This window comes from Macaca nemestrina, chromosome 17, assembly GCF_043159975.1.
Source record: "Macaca nemestrina isolate mMacNem1 chromosome 17, mMacNem.hap1, whole genome shotgun sequence".
Classification (NCBI taxonomy): Eukaryota; Metazoa; Chordata; class Mammalia; order Primates; family Cercopithecidae; genus Macaca; species Macaca nemestrina.
In genome coordinates this window covers 32,173,885-32,191,068 of record NC_092141.1, presented here as the reverse complement: position 1 = coordinate 32,191,068, position 17,184 = coordinate 32,173,885, and positions in this window count along the sequence as shown.

Sequence of the window (17,184 nt, the reverse complement as noted above, 5' to 3'; positions counted from 1 at the left end):
TTGTGGAATTGGCAAAGTGATATTTGGAAGCTCATAGAGGGCTATGGAGAAAAAGTAAATATCCTCCCATGAAATCTGGAAAGAAGCTTTCTGAGAAACTGCTTAGTGTTCTGTTAATTCATCTCACAGAGTTACATCTGTATTTCGGGGCTCTCTTTGCTATCCTTATTTCTGTGGAATCTGAGAACAGATATTTCGGACACCTTTGAAGACTATAGGGTCAAAGGAAATATCCTCCGATAACAAAGAGAAGGAAGATTTCTGAGAAACTTCTTTGTGTTCTGTGAAATCATCTCACAGAGTTACAGCTTTCCCCTCAAGAAGCCTTTCGCTAAGACTGTTCTTGTGGAATTGGACAAGTGATATTTGGAAGCCCATAGAGGGCTATGGTGAAAAAGGATATATCCTCCGATGAAATCTGGAAAGAAGCTTTCTGAAAAACCCCTCAGTGTTCATTTAATTCATCTCACAGAGTTACATCTGTATTTCGTGGATCTCTTTGCTAGCCTTATTTCTGTGGAATCTGAGAACAGATATTTCGGATCCCTTTTAAGACTATAGGGCCAAAGGAAATATCCTTCGATAACAAAGAGAAAGAAGCTTTCTGAGAAACTTCTTTGTGTTCTGTGAAATCATCTGACAGAGTTACAGCTTTCCCCTCAAGAAGCCTTTCACTAAGACAGTTCTTGTGGAATTGGCAAAGTGTTATTTGGAAGCCCATAGAGGTCTATAGTGAAAAACGAAATATCCTCCGATGAAATGTGGAAAGAAGCTTTCTAAGAAACTTCTTAGTGTTCTGTTAATTCATCTCACAGTGTTACATCTGTATTTCGTGGATCTCTTTGCTAGCCTTATTTCTGTGGAATCTGAGAACAGATATGTCAGATCCCTTTGAAGAATATAGTGCCAAAGGAAATATCCTCAGATAACAATGAGAAAGAAGCTTTTTGAGAACCTTCTTTGTGTTCTGTGAAATCATCTCACAGAGTTACAGCATTCCCCTCAAGAACCCTTTCGCTAAGACAGTTCTTGTGGAATTGGCAAAGTGATATCTGGAAGCCCATAGAGGGCAATGGTGAAAAAGGAAATATCCTCGGATGAAATCTGGAAAGAAGCTTTCTGAGAAACTGCTTAGTGTTCTGTTAATTCATCTCACAGAGTTACATATGATTTTCGTGGATCTCTTTGCTAGCCTTATTTCTGTGGAATCTGAGAACAGATATTTCCTTTCCCTCTGAAGACTCTGAGGCCAAAGGAAATATGCTCAGATAACAAAGAGAAAGAAGCTTTCTGAGAAATTTCTTTGTGTTCTGTTAAATGATCTCACAGAGTTACAGCTTTCCCCTCAAGTAGCCTTTCGCTACAACAGTTCTTGTGGAATTGGCAAAGTGATATTTGGAAGCTCATAGAGGGCTATGGAGAAAAAGTAAATATCCTCCCATGAAATCTGGAAAGAAGCTTTCTGAGAAACTGCTTAGTGTTCTGTTAATTCATCTCACAGAGTTACATCTGTATTTCGGGGCTCTCTTTGCTATCCTTATTTCTGTGGAATCTGAGAACAGATATTTCGGATACCTTTGAAGACTATAGGGCCAAAGGAAATATCCTCCGATAACAAAGAGAAGGAAGATTTCTGAGAAACTTCTTTGTGTTCTGTGAAATCATCTCACAGAGTTACAGCTTTCCCTCAAGAAGCCTTTCGCTAAGACTGTTCTTGTGGAATTGGACAAGTGATATTTGGAAGCCCATAGAGGGCTATGGTGAAAAAGGATATATCCTCCGATGAAATCTGGAAAGAAGCTTTCTGAAAAACCCCTCAGTGTTCATTTAATTCATCTCACAGAGTTACATCTGTATTTCGTGGATCTCTTTGCTAGCCTTATTTCTGTGGAATCTGAGAACAGATATTTCGGATCCCTTTTAAGACTATAGGGCCAAAGGAAATATCCTTCGATAACAAAGAGAAAGAAGCTTTCTGAGAAACTTCTTTGTGTTCTGTGAAATCATCTGACAGAGTTACAGCTTTCCCCTCAAGAAGCCTTTCACTAAGACAGTTCTTGTGGAATTGGCAAAGTGTTATTTGGAAGCCCATAGAGGTCTATAGTGAAAAACGAAATATCCTCCGATGAAATGTGGAAAGAAGCTTTCTAAGAAACTTCTTAGTGTTCTGTTAATTCATCTCACAGTGTTACATCTGTATTTCGTGGATCTCTTTGCTAGCCTTATTTCTGTGGAATCTGAGAACAGATATGTCAGATCCCTTTGAAGAATATAGTGCCAAAGGAAATATCCTCCGATAACAAAGACAAAGAAGCTTTCTGAGAAACTTCTTTGTGTTCTGTGCAATCATCTCTCAGAGTTACAGCTTTCCCCTCAAGAAGCCTTTCGCCAAGACTCTTCTTGTGTAATTGGCAAAGTGATATTTGGAAGCCCATAGAGTGCTATGGTGAAAAAGGAAATACCCTGGATGAAATCTGGAAAGAAGCTTTCTGAGAAACTACTTAGTGTTCTGTAAATCATCTCAGAGGGTTACATCTGTTTTTCGTGTATCTCTTTGCTAGCCTTATTTCTGTAGAATCTGAGAACAGATATTTCCTTTCCCTTTGAAGACTATAGGGCCAAAGGAAATATCCTCCGATTACAAAGAGAAAGAAGCTTTCTGAAAAACTTCTTTGTGTTCTGTGAAGTCATCTCACAGAGTTACAGCTTTTCCCTCAAGAAGCCTATCGCTAAGACAGTTCTTGTGGAATTGGCAAAGTGATATTTAGAAGCCCACAGAGGGCTATGGTTAAAAAGGAAATATCCTCCGATGAAATCTGGAAAGAAGCTTTCTGAGAAACTGGTTAGTGTTCTGTTAATTCATCTCACAGAGTTACATCTGTATTTCGTGGATCTCTTTGCTAGCCTTTTTTTCTGTGGAATCTGAGAACAGATATTTCGGATCACTTTGATGTCTATACGGCCAAAGGAAATATCCTCCGATAACAAAGAGAAAGAAGCTTTCTGAGAAACTACTTTGTGTTCTGTGAAATCATCTCACAGAGTTACAGCTTTCCCCTCAAGAACCCTTTCGCTAAGACAGTCCTTGTGGAATTGGCAAAGTGATATTTGGAAGCCCATAGAGGGCTATGGTGAAAAAGGAAATATCCTCCGATGAAATCTGGAAAGAAGCTTTCTGAGAAACTGCTTAGTGTTCTGTTAATTCATCTCACAGAGTTACATCTGTATTTCGTGGATCTCTTTGCTAGCCTTATTTCTGTGGAATCTGAGAACGGATATTTCCTTTCCCTTTGAAGACTATAGGGCCAAAGGAAATATCCTCCGATAACAAAGAGAAAGAAGCTTTCTGGGAAACTTCTTTGTATTGTGTGAAATCATCTCACAGAGCTACAGCTTTTCCCTCAAGAAGCCTTTCGCGAAGACAGTTCTTGTGGAATTGGCAAAGTGATATTTGGAAGCCCCTAGAGGGCTATGCTGAAAAAGGAAATATTCTCCGATGAAATCTGGAAAGAAACTTTCTGAGAAACAGCTTAGTGTTCTGTTAATTCATCACACAGAGTTACATCTGTATTTCGTGGATCTCTTTGCTAGCCTTATTTCTGTGGAATCTGAGAACAGATATTTCGGATCCCTTTGAAGACTATAGGGCCAAAGGAAATATCCTCCGATAACAAAGAGAAAGAAGCTTTCTGAGAAACTACTTTTTGTTCTGTGAAATCATCTCACAGAGTTAGAGCTTTACATTCAAGAAGCCTTTCGCTAAGACAGTTCTTGTGGAATTGGCAAAGTGATATCTGGAAGCCCATAGAGGGCTATGGAGAAAAAGGAAATATCCTCCGATGAAATCTGTAAAGAAGCTTTCTGAGATACTGCTTAGTGTTCTGTTAATTCATCTCACAAAGTTACATCTGCATTTCGTGGATCTCTTTGCTGGCATTATTTCTGTGGAATGTGACAACAGATATTTCCTTTCCCTTTGAAGACTATAGGGCCAAAGGAAATATCCTCCGATAACAAAGAGAAGGAAGCTTTCTGGGAAACTTCTTTGTGTTCTGTGAAATCATCTCACAGAGTTACAGCTTTCTCCCCAAGAAGCCTTTCCCTAAGACAGTTCTTGTGGAATTCGCAAAGTGATATTTGGAAGCCCATAGAGGGCTATGGGGAAAAAGGAAATATCCTCCGATGAAATCTGGAAAGAAGCTTTCTGAGAAACTGCTTAGTGTTCCGTTAATTCATCTCACAGAGTTACATCTGTATTTCGTGGATCTCTTTGCTAGCCTTATTTCTATGGAATCTGACAACAGATATTTCATTTCCCTTTGAAGACTATAGGGCCAAAGGAAATATCCTCTGATAACACAGAGAAAGAAGTTTTCTGAGAACCTTCTTGTGTTCTGTGAAATCATCTCACAGAGTTACAGCTTTCCCCTCAAGAAGCCTTTCGCTAAGACAGTTATTGTGGAATTGGAAAAGTGATATTTGGAAGCCCATAGAGGGCTATGGTGAAAAAGGAAATATCCTCCGATGAAATCTGGAAAGAAGCTTTCTGAGAAACTGCTTAGTGTTCTGTTAATTCATCTCACAGAGTTACATCTGTATTTCGTGGATCTCTTTGCTAGCCTTATTTCTGTGGAATCTGAGAACAGATATTTCGGATCCCTTTGAAGACTATAGGGCCAAAGGAAATATCCTCCGATAAAAAAGAGAAAGAAGCTTTCTGAGAAACTTCTTTCTGTTCTGTGAAATCATCTCACAGAGTTACAGCTTTCCCCTCAAGAAGCCTTTCGCTAAGTCAGTTCTTGTGGAATTGGCAAAGTGATATTTGGAAGCCCATAGAGGGCTATGGTGAAAAAGGAAATATCCTCCGATGAAATCTGGAAAAAAGTTTTCTGAGAAACTGCTTAGTGTTCTGTTAATTCATCTCACAGAGTTACATCTGTATTTTATGGAACTCTTTGCTAGCCTTATTTCTGTGGAATCTGAGAACAGATATTTCCTTTCCCTTTGAAGACTATAGGGCCAAAGGAAATATCCTCTGATAACAAAGAGAAAGAAGCTTTCTGAGAAACATTTTGTGTTCTCTGAAATCATCTCACAGAGTTACAGCTTTCCCCTCTAGAAGCCTTTCGCTAAGACAGTTATTGTGGAATTGGAAAAGTGATATTTGGAAGCCCATAGAGGGCTATGGTGAAAAAGGAAATATCCTCCGATGAAATCTGGAAAGAAGCTTTCTGAGAAACTGCTTAGTGTTCTGTTAATTCATCTCACAGAGTTACATCTGTATTTCGTGGATCTCTTTGCTAGCCTTATTTCTGTGGAATCTGAGAACACATATTTCGGATCCCTTTGAAGACTATAGGGCCAAAGGAAATATCCTCCGTCAAAAAAGAGAAAGAAGCTTTCTGAGAAACTTCTTTGTGTTCTGTGAAATCATCTCACAGAGTTACAGCTTTCCCCTCAAGAAACCTTTCGCTAAGACAGTTCTTGTGGAATTCGCAAAGTGATATTTGGAAGACCTTAGAGGGCTATGGTGAAAAAGGAAATATCCTCTGATGAAAACTAGAAAGAAGCTTTCTTAGAAACTGCTTAGTGTTCTGTTAATTCATCTCACAGAGTTACATCTGTATTTCGTGAGTCTCTTTGCTAGCCTGATTTCTGTAGAATCTGACAACAGATATTTCCTTTCCCTTTGAAGACTATAGGGCCAAAGGAAATATCCTCCGATAACAAAGAGAAAGAAGCTTTCTGAGAAACTTCTTTGTGTTCTGTGAAATCATCTCACAGAGTTACAGCTTTCCCCTCAAGAAGTAAGACAGTTCTTGTGGAATTGGCAAAGAGATATTTGGTAGCCCCTAGAGGGGTATGGTGAAAAAGGAAATATCCTGCGATGAAATCTGGAAAGAAGCTTTCTGAGAAACTGCTTAGTGTTCTGTTAATTTATCTCACAGAGTTACATCTGTATTTCGTGGATGTCTTGGCTAGCCTTATTTCTCTGGAATCTGAGAACAGATATTTCCTTTCCCTTTGAAGACTATAGTGCCAAAGGAAATATCCTCCGATAACCAAGAGAAAGAAGCTTTCTGAGAAACTTCTTTGTGTTCTGTGATCTCATCTCACAGAGTTACAGCTTTCCCCTCAAGAAGTCTTTCGCTAAGACAGTTCTTGTGGAATTGGCAAATTGATATTTGGAAGCCCATAGAGGGCTATGGTGAAAAAGGAAATATCCTCCGATGAAATCTGGAAAGAAGCTTTCTGAGAAACTGCTTTGTGTTCTGTTAATTTATCTCACAGAGTTACATCTGTATTTCGTGGATCTCTTTGCTAGCCTTATTTCTGTGGAATCTGACAACAGATATTTCCTTTCCCTTTGAAGACTATGGGGCCAAAGGAAATATCCTCCGATAACCAAGAGAAACAAGCTTTCTGAGAAACTTCTTTGTGTTCTGTGAAATCATCTCACAGAGTTACAGCTTTCCCCTCAAGATGCCTTTCGCTAAGACAGTTCTTGTGGAATTGGCAAAGTGATATTTGTCAGCCCATAGAGGGCTACGCTGAAAAAGGAAATATCCTCCGATGATATCTGGAAAGAAGCTTTCTGAGAAACTGCTTAGTGTTCTGTTAATTCATCTCACAGAGTTACATCTGTATTTCGTGGATCTCTTTGCTAACCTTATTTGTGTGGAATCTGACAACAGATATTTCCTTTCCCTTTGAAGACTATGGGGCCAAAGGAAATATCCTCCGATAACAAAGAGAAAAAAGCTTTCTGAGAAACTTCTTTGTGTTCTGTGAAATCATCTCACAGAGTTACAGCTTTCCCCTCAAGAAGCCTTTCGCTAAGACAGTTCTTGTGGAATTGGCAAAGTGATATTTGGAAGCCCTTAGAGGGCTATGGTGAAAAAGGAAATATCCTCCGATGAAATCTGGAAAGAAGCTTTCTGAGAAACTGCTTAGTGTTCTGTTAATTCATCTCACAGAGTTACCTCTGTATTTCCTGGATCTCTTTGCTAGAATTATTTCTGTGGAATCTGAGAACAGATATTTCCTTTCCCTTTGAAGACTATAGGGCCAAAGTAAATATCCTCCGATAACAAAGAGAAAGAAGCTTTCTGAGAAACTTCTTTGTGTTCTGTGAAATCATCTCACAGAGTTACAGCTTTCCCCTCAAGAAGCCTTTCGCTAAGACAGTTCTTGTGGAATTGGCAAAGTGATATTTGGCAGCCCATAGAGGGCTATGGTGAAAAAGGAAATATCCTCCGATGAAATCCGGAAAGAAGCTTTCTGAGAAACTGCTTAGTGTTCTGTTAATTCATCTCACAGAGTTACATCTGTATTTCGTGTTTCTCTTTGCTAGCCTTATTTCTGTGTAATCTGAGAACAGATATTTCGAATCCCTTTGAAGACTATAGGGCCAAAGGAAATATCCTCCGATAACAAAGAGAAAGAAGCTTTCTGAGAAACTTCTTTGTGTTCTGTGAAATCATCTCACAGAGTTACAGCTTTCCCCTTAAGAAGCCTTTCGCTAAGACAGTTCTTGTGGAATTGGCAAAGTGATATTTGGAAGCCCATAGAGGGCTATGGCGAAAACGGAAATATCCTCCGATGAAATCTTGAAAGAAGCTTTCTGAGAAACTTCTTAGTGTTCTGTTAATTCATCTCACAGAGTTACATCTGTATTTCGTGGATCTCTTTGCTAGCCTTATTTCTGTGGAATCTGAGAACAGATATTTCCTTTCCCTTTGAAGACTATAGGGCCAAAGGAAATATCCTCCGATAAAAAAGAGAAAGAAGCTTTCTGAGAAACTTCTTTGTGTTCTGTGAAATCATCTCACAGAGTTACAGCTTTCCCCTCAAGATGCCTTTCGCTAAGACAGTTCTTGTGGAATTGGCAAAGTGATATTTGGCAGCCCATAGAGGGCTACGGTAAAAAAGGAAATATCCTCCGATGATATCTGGAAAGAAGCTTTCTGAGAAACTGCTTAGTGTTCTTTTAATTCATCTCACAGAGTTACATGTGTATTTCGTGGATTTCCTTGCTCGCCTTATTTGTGTGTAATCTGATAACAGATATTTCCTTTCCTTTTGAAGACTATAGGGCCAAAGGAAATATCCTCCGATAACAAAGAGAAAGAAGCTTTCTGAGAAACTTCTTTGTGTTCTGTGAAATCATCTCACAGAGTTACAGCTTTCCCCTCAAGAAGCTTTTCGCTAAGACAGTTCTTGTGGAATTGGCAAAGTGATATTTGGAAGCCCTTAGAGGGCTATGGTGAAAAAGGAAATATCCTCCGATGAAATCTGGGAAGAAGCTTTCTGAGAAACTGCTTAGTGTTCTGTTAATTCATCTCACTGAGTTACCACTGTATTTCGTGGATCTCCTTGCTGGCCTTATTTCTGTGGAATCTGAGAACAGATATTTCCTTTCCCTTTGAAGACTATAGGGCCAAAGGAAATATCCTCTGATAACAAAGAGAAAGAAACTTTCTGAGAAACTTCTTTGTGTTCTGTGAAATCATCTCACAGAGTTACAGCTTTCCCCTCAAGAAGCCTTTCACTAAGACAGTTCTTGTGGAATTGGCAAAGTGATATTTGGAAGCCCATAGGGGGTATGGTGAAAAAGGAAATATCCTCCGATGAAATCTGGAAAGAATCTTTCTGAGAAACTGCTTAGTGTTCTGTTAATTCATCTCACAGAGTTACATCTGTATTTCGTGGATCTCTTTGCTAGCCTTATTTCTGTGGAATCTGACAACAGATATTTCCTTTCCCTTTGAAGACTATAGGGCCAAAGGAAATATCCTCCGATAAAAAAGAGAAAGAAGCTTTCTGACAAACTTCTTTGTGTTCTGTGAAATCATCTCACAGAGTTACAGCTTTCCCCTCCAGAAGCCTTTGGCTAAGACAGTTCTTGTGGATTTGGCAAAGTGATATTTGGCAGCCCATAGAGGGGTAAGGTGAAAAAGGAAATATCTTCCGATAATATCTGGAAAGAAGCTTTCTGAGAAACTGCTTAGTGTTCTGTTAATTCATCTCACAGAGTTACATCTGTATTTTTTGGATCTCTTCGTTAGCGTTATTTCTGTGGAATCTGAGAAAATATATTTCCTTTCCCTTTGAAGACTATAAGGTAAAAGGAAATATCCTCCGATAACCAAGAGAAAGAAGCTTTCTGAGAAACTTCGTTGTGTTCTGTGAAATCATCTCACAGAGATACAGCTTTCCCCTCAAGAAGCCTTTCGCTAAGACAGTTCTTGTGGAATTGGCAAAGTGTTATTTGGAAGCCCATAGAGGGCTATGGTGAAAAAGGAAATATCCTCCGATGAAATCTGGAAAGAAGCTTTCTGAGAAACTGCTTAGTGTTCTGTTAATTCATCTCACAGAGTTACATCTGTATTTCGTGGATCTCTTTGCTAGCCTTATTTCTGTGGAATCTGAGAACAGATATTTCGGATCCCTTTGAAGACTATAGGGCCAAAGGAAATATCCTCCGATAAAAAAGAGAAAGAAGCTTTCTGAGAAACTTCTTTCTGTTCTGTGAAATCATCTCACAGAGTTACAGCTTTCCCCTCAAGAAGCCTTTCGCTAAGTCAGTTCTTGTGGAATTGGCAAAGTGATATTTGGAAGCCCATAGAGGGCTATGGTGAAAAAGGAAATATCCTCCGATTAAATCTGGAAAAAAGTTTTCTGAGAAACTGCTTAGTGTTCTGTTAATTCATCTCACAGAGTTACATCTGTATTTTATGGAACTCTTTGCTAGCCTTATTTCTGTGGAATCTGAGAACAGATATTTCCTTTCCCTTTGAAGACTATAGGGCCAAAGGAAATATCCTCCGATAACAAAGAGAAAGAAGCTTTCTGAGAAACATTTTGTGTTCTCTGAAATCATCTCACAGAGTTACAGCTTTCCCCTCTAGAAGCCTTTCGCTAAGACAGTTATTGTGGAATTGGAAAAGTGATATTTGGAAGCCCATAGAGGGCTATGGTGAAAAAGGAAATATCCTCCGATGAAATCTGGAAAGAAGCTTTCTGAGAAACTGCTTAGTGTTCTGTTAATTCATCTCACAGAGTTACATCTGTATTTCGTGGATCTCTTTGCTAGCCTTATTTCTGTGGAATCTGAGAACACATATTTCGGATCCCTTTGAAGACTATAGGGCCAAAGGAAATATCCTCCGTCAAAAAAGAGAAAGAAGCTTTCTGAGAAACTTCTTTGTGTTCTGTGAAATCATCTCACAGAGTTACAGCTTTCCCCTCAAGAAACCTTTCGCTAAGACAGTTCTTGTGGAATTCGCAAAGTGATATTTGGAAGACCTTAGAGGGCTATGGTGAAAAAGGAAATATCCTCTGATGAAAACTAGAAAGAAGCTTTCTTAGAAACTGCTTAGTGTTCTGTTAATTCATCTCACAGAGTTACATCTGTATTTCGTGAGTCTCTTTGCTAGCCTGATTTCTGTAGAATCTGACAACAGATATTTCCTTTCCCTTTGAAGACTATAGGGCCAAAGGAAATATCCTCCGATAACAAAGAGAAAGAAGCTTTCTGAGAAACTTCTTTGTGTTCTGTGAAATCATCTCACAGAGTTACAGCTTTCCCCTCAAGAAGTAAGACAGTTCTTGTGGAATTGGCAAAGAGATATTTGGTAGCCCCTAGAGGGGTATGGTGAAAAAGGAAATATCCTGCGATGAAATCTGGAAAGAAGCTTTCTGAGAAACTGCTTAGTGTTCTGTTAATTTATCTCACAGAGTTACATCTGTATTTCGTGGATGTCTTGGCTAGCCTTATTTCTCTGGAATCTGAGAACAGATATTTCCTTTCCCTTTGAAGACTATAGGGCCAAAGGAAATATCCTCCGATAACCAAGAGAAAGAAGCTTTCTGAGAAACTTCTTTGTGTTCTGTGATCTCATCTCACAGAGTTACAGCTTTCCCCTCAAGAAGTCTTTCGCTAAGACAGTTCTTGTGGAATTGGCAAATTGATATTTGGAAGCCCATAGAGGGCTATGGTGAAAAAGGAAATATCCTCCGATGAAATCTGGAAAGAAGCTTTCTGAGAAACTGCTTAGTGTTCTGTTAATTTATCTCACAGAGTTACATCTGTATTTCGTGGATCTCTTTGCTAGCCTTATTTCTGTGGAATCTGACAACAGATATTTCCTTTCCCTTTGAAGACTATGGGGCCAAAGGAAATATCCTCCGATAACCAAGAGAAAGAAGCTTTCTGAGAAACTTCTTTGTGTTCTGTGAAATCATCTCACAGAGTTACAGCTTTCCCCTCAAGAAGCCTTTCGCTAAGACAGTTCTTGTGGAATTGGCAAAGTGATATTTGGCAGCCCATAGAGGGCTATGGTGAAAAAGGAAATATCCTCCGATGAAATCTGGAAAGAAGCTTTCTGAGAAACTGCTTAGTGTTCTGTTAATTCATCTCACAGAGTTACATCTGTATTTCGTGTTTCTCTTTGCTAGCCTTATTTCTGTGCAATCTGAGAACAGATATTTCGAATCCCTTTGAAGACTATAGGGCCAAAGGAAATATCCTCCGATAACAAAGAGAAAGAAGCTTTCTGAGAAACTTCTTTGTGTTCTGTGAAATCATCTCACAGAGTTACAGCTTTCCCCTTAAGAAGCCTTTCGCTAAGACAGTTCTTGTGGAATTGGCAAAGTGATATTTGGAAGCCCATAGAGGGCTATGGCGAAAACGGAAATATCCTCCGATGAAATCTTGAAAGAAGCTTTCTGAGAAACTTCTTAGTGTTCTGTTAATTCATCTCACAGAGTTACATCTGTATTTCGTGGATCTCTTTGCTAGCCTTATTTCTGTGGAATCTGAGAACAGATATTTCCTTTCCCTTTGAAGACTATAGGGCCAAAGGAAATATCCTCCGATAAAAAAGAGAAAGAAGCTTTCTGAGAAACTTCTTTGTGTTCTGTGAAATCATCTCACAGAGTTACAGCTTTCCCCTCAAGATGCCTTTCGCTAAGACAGTTCTTGTGGAATTGGCAATGTGATATTTGGCAGCCCATAGAGGGCTACGATAAAAAAGGAAATATCCTCCGATGATATCTGGAAAGAAGCTTTCTGAGAAACTGCTTAGTGTTCTTTTAATTCATCTCACAGAGTTACATGTGTATTACGTGGATTTCCTTGCTCGCCTTATTTCTGTGTAATCTGATAACAGATATTTCCTTTCCTTTTGAAGACTATAGGGCCAAAGGAAATATCCTCCGATAACAAAGAGAAAGAAGCTTTCTGAGAAACTTCTTTGTGTTCTGTGAAATCATCTCACAGAGTTACAGCTTTCCCCTCAAGAAGCCTTTCGCTAAGACAGTTCTTGTGGAATTGGCAAAGTGATATTTGGAAGCCCTTAGAGGGCTATGGTGAAAAAGGAAATATCCTCCGATGAAATCTGGAAAGAAGCTTTCTGAGAAACTGCTTAGTGTTCTGTTAATTCATCTCACAGAGTTACCACTGTATTTCGTGGATCTCCTTGCTGGCCTTATTTCTGTGGAATCTGAGAACAGATATTTCCTTTCCCTTTGAAGACTATAGGGCCAAAGGAAATATCCTCTGATAACAAAGAGAAAGAAACTTTCTGAGAAACTTCTTTGTGTTCTGTGAAATCATCTCACAGAGTTACAGCTTTCCCCTCAAGAAGCCTTTCACTAAGACAGTTCTTGTGGAATTGGCAAAGTGATATTTGGAAGCCCATAGGGGGTATGGTGAAAAAGGAAATATCCTCCGATGAAATCTGGAAAGAATCTTTCTGAGAAACTGCTTAGTGTTCTGTTAATTCATCTCACAGAGTTACATCTGTATTTCGTGGATCTCTTTGCTAGCCTTATTTCTGTGGAATCTGACAACAGATATTTCCTTTCCCTTTGAAGACTATAGGGCCAAAGGAAATATCCTCCGATAAAAAAGAGAAAGAAGCTTTCTGACAAACTTCTTTGTGTTCTGTGAAATCATCTCACAGAGTTACAGCTTTCCCCTCCAGAAGCCTTTGGCTAAGACAGTTCTTGTGGATTTGGCAAAGTGATATTTGGCAGCCCATAGAGGGCTAAGGTGAAAAAGGAAATATCTTCCGATAATATCTGGAAAGAAGCTTTCTGAGAAACTGCTTAGTGTTCTGTTAATTCATCTCACAGAGTTACATCTGTATTTTTTGGATCTCTTCGTTAGCCTTATTTCTGTGGAATCTGAGAACATATATTTCCTTTCCCTTTGAAGACTATAAGGTAAAAGGAAATATCCTCCGATAACCAAGAGAAAGAAGCTTTCTGAGAAACTTCGTTGTGTTCTGTGAAATCATCTCACAGAGATACAGCTTTCCCCTCAAGAAGCCTTTCGCTAAGACAGTTCTTGTGGAATTGGCAAAGTGTTATTTGGAAGCCCATAGAGGGCTATGGTGAAAAAGGAAATATCCTCCGATGAAATCTGGAAAGAAGCTTTCTGAGAAACTGCTTAGTGTTCTGTTAATTCATCTCACAGAGTTACATCTGTATTTCGTGGATCTCTTTGCTAGCCTTATTTCTGTGGAATCTGAGAACAGATATTTCGGATCCCTTTGAAGACTATAGGGCCAAAGGAAATATCCTCCGATAAAAAAGAGAAAGAAGCTTTCTGAGAAACTTCTTTCTGTTCTGTGAAATCATCTCACAGAGTTACAGCTTTCCCCTCAAGAAGCCTTTCGCTAAGTCAGTTCTTGTGGAATTGGCAAAGTGATATTTGGAAGCCCATAGAGGGCTATGGTGAAAAAGGAAATATCCTCCGATTAAATCTGGAAAAAAGTTTTCTGAGAAACTGCTTAGTGTTCTGTTAATTCATCTCACAGAGTTACATCTGTATTTTATGGAACTCTTTGCTAGCCTTATTTCTGTGGAATCTGAGAACAGATATTTCCTTTCCCTTTGAAGACTATAGGGCCAAAGGAAATATCCTCCGATAACAAAGAGAAAGAAGCTTTCTGAGAAACATTTTGTGTTCTCTGAAATCATCTCACAGAGTTACAGCTTTCCCCTCTAGAAGCCTTTCGCTAAGACAGTTATTGTGGAATTGGAAAAGTGATATTTGGAAGCCCATAGAGGGCTATGGTGAAAAAGGAAATATCCTCCGATGAAATCTGGAAAGAAGCTTTCTGAGAAACTGCTTAGTGTTCTGTTAATTCATCTCACAGAGTTACATCTGTATTTCGTGGATCTCTTTGCTAGCCTTATTTCTGTGGAATCTGAGAACACATATTTCGGATCCCTTTGAAGACTATAGGGCCAAAGGAAATATCCTCCGTCAAAAAAGAGAAAGAAGCTTTCTGAGAAACTTCTTTGTGTTCTGTGAAATCATCTCACAGAGTTACAGCTTTCCCCTCAAGAAACCTTTCGCTAAGACAGTTCTTGTGGAATTCGCAAAGTGATATTTGGAAGACCTTAGAGGGCTATGGTGAAAAAGGAAATATCCTCTGATGAAAACTAGAAAGAAGCTTTCTTAGAAACTGCTTAGTGTTCTGTTAATTCATCTCACAGAGTTACATCTGTATTTCGTGAGTCTCTTTGCTAGCCTGATTTCTGTAGAATCTGACAACAGATATTTCCTTTCCCTTTGAAGACTATAGGGCCAAAGGAAATATCCTCCGATAACAAAGAGAAAGAAGCTTTCTGAGAAACTTCTTTGTGTTCTGTGAAATCATCTCACAGAGTTACAGCTTTCCCCTCAAGAAGTAAGACAGTTCTTGTGGAATTGGCAAAGAGATATTTGGTAGCCCCTAGAGGGGTATGGTGAAAAAGGAAATATCCTGCGATGAAATCTGGAAAGAAGCTTTCTGAGAAACTGCTTAGTGTTCTGTTAATTTATCTCACAGAGTTACATCTGTATTTCGTGGATGTCTTGGCTAGCCTTATTTCTCTGGAATCTGAGAACAGATATTTCCTTTCCCTTTGAAGACTATAGGGCCAAAGGAAATATCCTCCGATAACCAAGAGAAAGAAGCTTTCTGAGAAACTTCTTTGTGTTCTGTGATCTCATCTCACAGAGTTACAGCTTTCCCCTCAAGAAGTCTTTCGCTAAGACAGTTCTTGTGGAATTGGCAAATTGATATTTGGAAGCCCATAGAGGGCTATGGTGAAAAAGGAAATATCCTCCGATGAAATCTGGAAAGAAGCTTTCTGAGAAACTGCTTAGTGTTCTGTTAATTTATCTCACAGAGTTACATCTGTATTTCGTGGATCTCTTTGCTAGCCTTATTTCTGTGGAATCTGACAACAGATATTTCCTTTCCCTTTGAAGACTATGGGGCCAAAGGAAATATCCTCCGATAACCAAGAGAAAGAAGCTTTCTGAGAAACTTCTTTGTGTTCTGTGAAATCATCTCACAGAGTTACAGCTTTCCCCTCAAGAAGCCTTTCGCTAAGACAGTTCTTGTGGAATTGGCAAAGTGATATTTGGCAGCCCATAGAGGGCTATGGTGAAAAAGGAAATATCCTCCGATGAAATCTGGAAAGAAGCTTTCTGAGAAACTGCTTAGTGTTCTGTTAATTCATCTCACAGAGTTACATCTGTATTTCGTGTTTCTCTTTGCTAGCCTTATTTCTGTGCAATCTGAGAACAGATATTTCGAATCCCTTTGAAGACTATAGGGCCAAAGGAAATATCCTCCGATAACAAACAGAAAGAAGCTTTCTGAGAAACTTCTTTGTGTTCTGTGAAATCATCTCACAGAGTTACAGCTTTCCCCTTAAGAAGCCTTTCGCTAAGACAGTTCTTGTGGAATTGGCAAAGTGATATTTGGAAGCCCATAGAGGGCTATGGCGAAAACGGAAATATCCTCCGATGAAATCTTGAAAGAAGCTTTCTGAGAAACTTCTTAGTGTTCTGTTAATTCATCTCACAGAGTTACATCTGTATTTCGTGGATCTCTTTGCTAGCCTTATTTCTGTGGAATCTGAGAACAGATATTTCCTTTCCCTTTGAAGACTATAGGGCCAAAGGAAATATCCTCCGATAAAAAAGAGAAAGAAGCTTTCTGAGAAACTTCTTTGTGTTCTGTGAAATCATCTCACAGAGTTACAGCTTTCCCCTCAAGATGCCTTTCGCTAAGACAGTTCTTGTGGAATTGGCAATGTGATATTTGGCAGCCCATAGAGGGCTACGATAAAAAAGGAAATATCCTCCGATGATATCTGGAAAGAAGCTTTCTGAGAAACTGCTTAGTGTTCTTTTAATTCATCTCACAGAGTTACATGTGTATTACGTGGATTTCCTTGCTCGCCTTATTTCTGTGTAATCTGATAACAGATATTTCCTTTCCTTTTGAAGACTATAGGGCCAAAGGAAATATCCTCCGATAACAAAGAGAAAGAAGCTTTCTGAGAAACTTCTTTGTGTTCTGTGAAATCATCTCACAGAGTTACAGCTTTCCCCTCAAGAAGCCTTTCGCTAAGACAGTTCTTGTGGAATTGGCAAAGTGATATTTGGAAGCCCTTAGAGGGCTATGGTGAAAAAGGAAATATCCTCCGATGAAATCTGGAAAGAAGCTTTCTGAGAAACTGCTTAGTGTTCTGTTAATTCATCTCACAGAGTTACCACTGTATTTCGTGGATCTCCTTGCTGGCCTTATTTCTGTGGAATCTGAGAACAGATATTTCCTTTCCCTTTGAAGACTATAGGGCCAAAGGAAATATCCTCTGATAACAAAGAGAAAGAAACTTTCTGAGAAACTTCTTTGTGTTCTGTGAAATCATCTCACAGAGTTACAGCTTTCCCCTCAAGAAGCCTTTCACTAAGACAGTTCTTGTGGAATTGGCAAAGTGATATTTGGAAGCCCATAGGGGGTATGGTGAAAAAGGAAATATCCTCCGATGAAATCTGGAAAGAATCTTTCTGAGAAACTGCTTAGTGTTCTGTTAATTCATCTCACAGAGTTACATCTGTATTTCGTGGATCTCTTTGCTAGCCTTATTTCTGTGGAATCTGACAACAGATATTTCCTTTCCCTTTGAAGACTATAGGGCCAAAGGAAATATCCTCCGATAAAAAAGAGAAAGAAGCTTTCTGACAAACTTCTTTGTGTTCTGTGAAATCATCTCACAGAGTTACAGCTTTCCCCTCCAGAAGCCTTTGGCTAAGACAGTTCTTGTGGATTTGGCAAAGTGATATTTGGCAGCCCATAGAGGGCTAAGGTGAAAAAGGAAATATCTTCC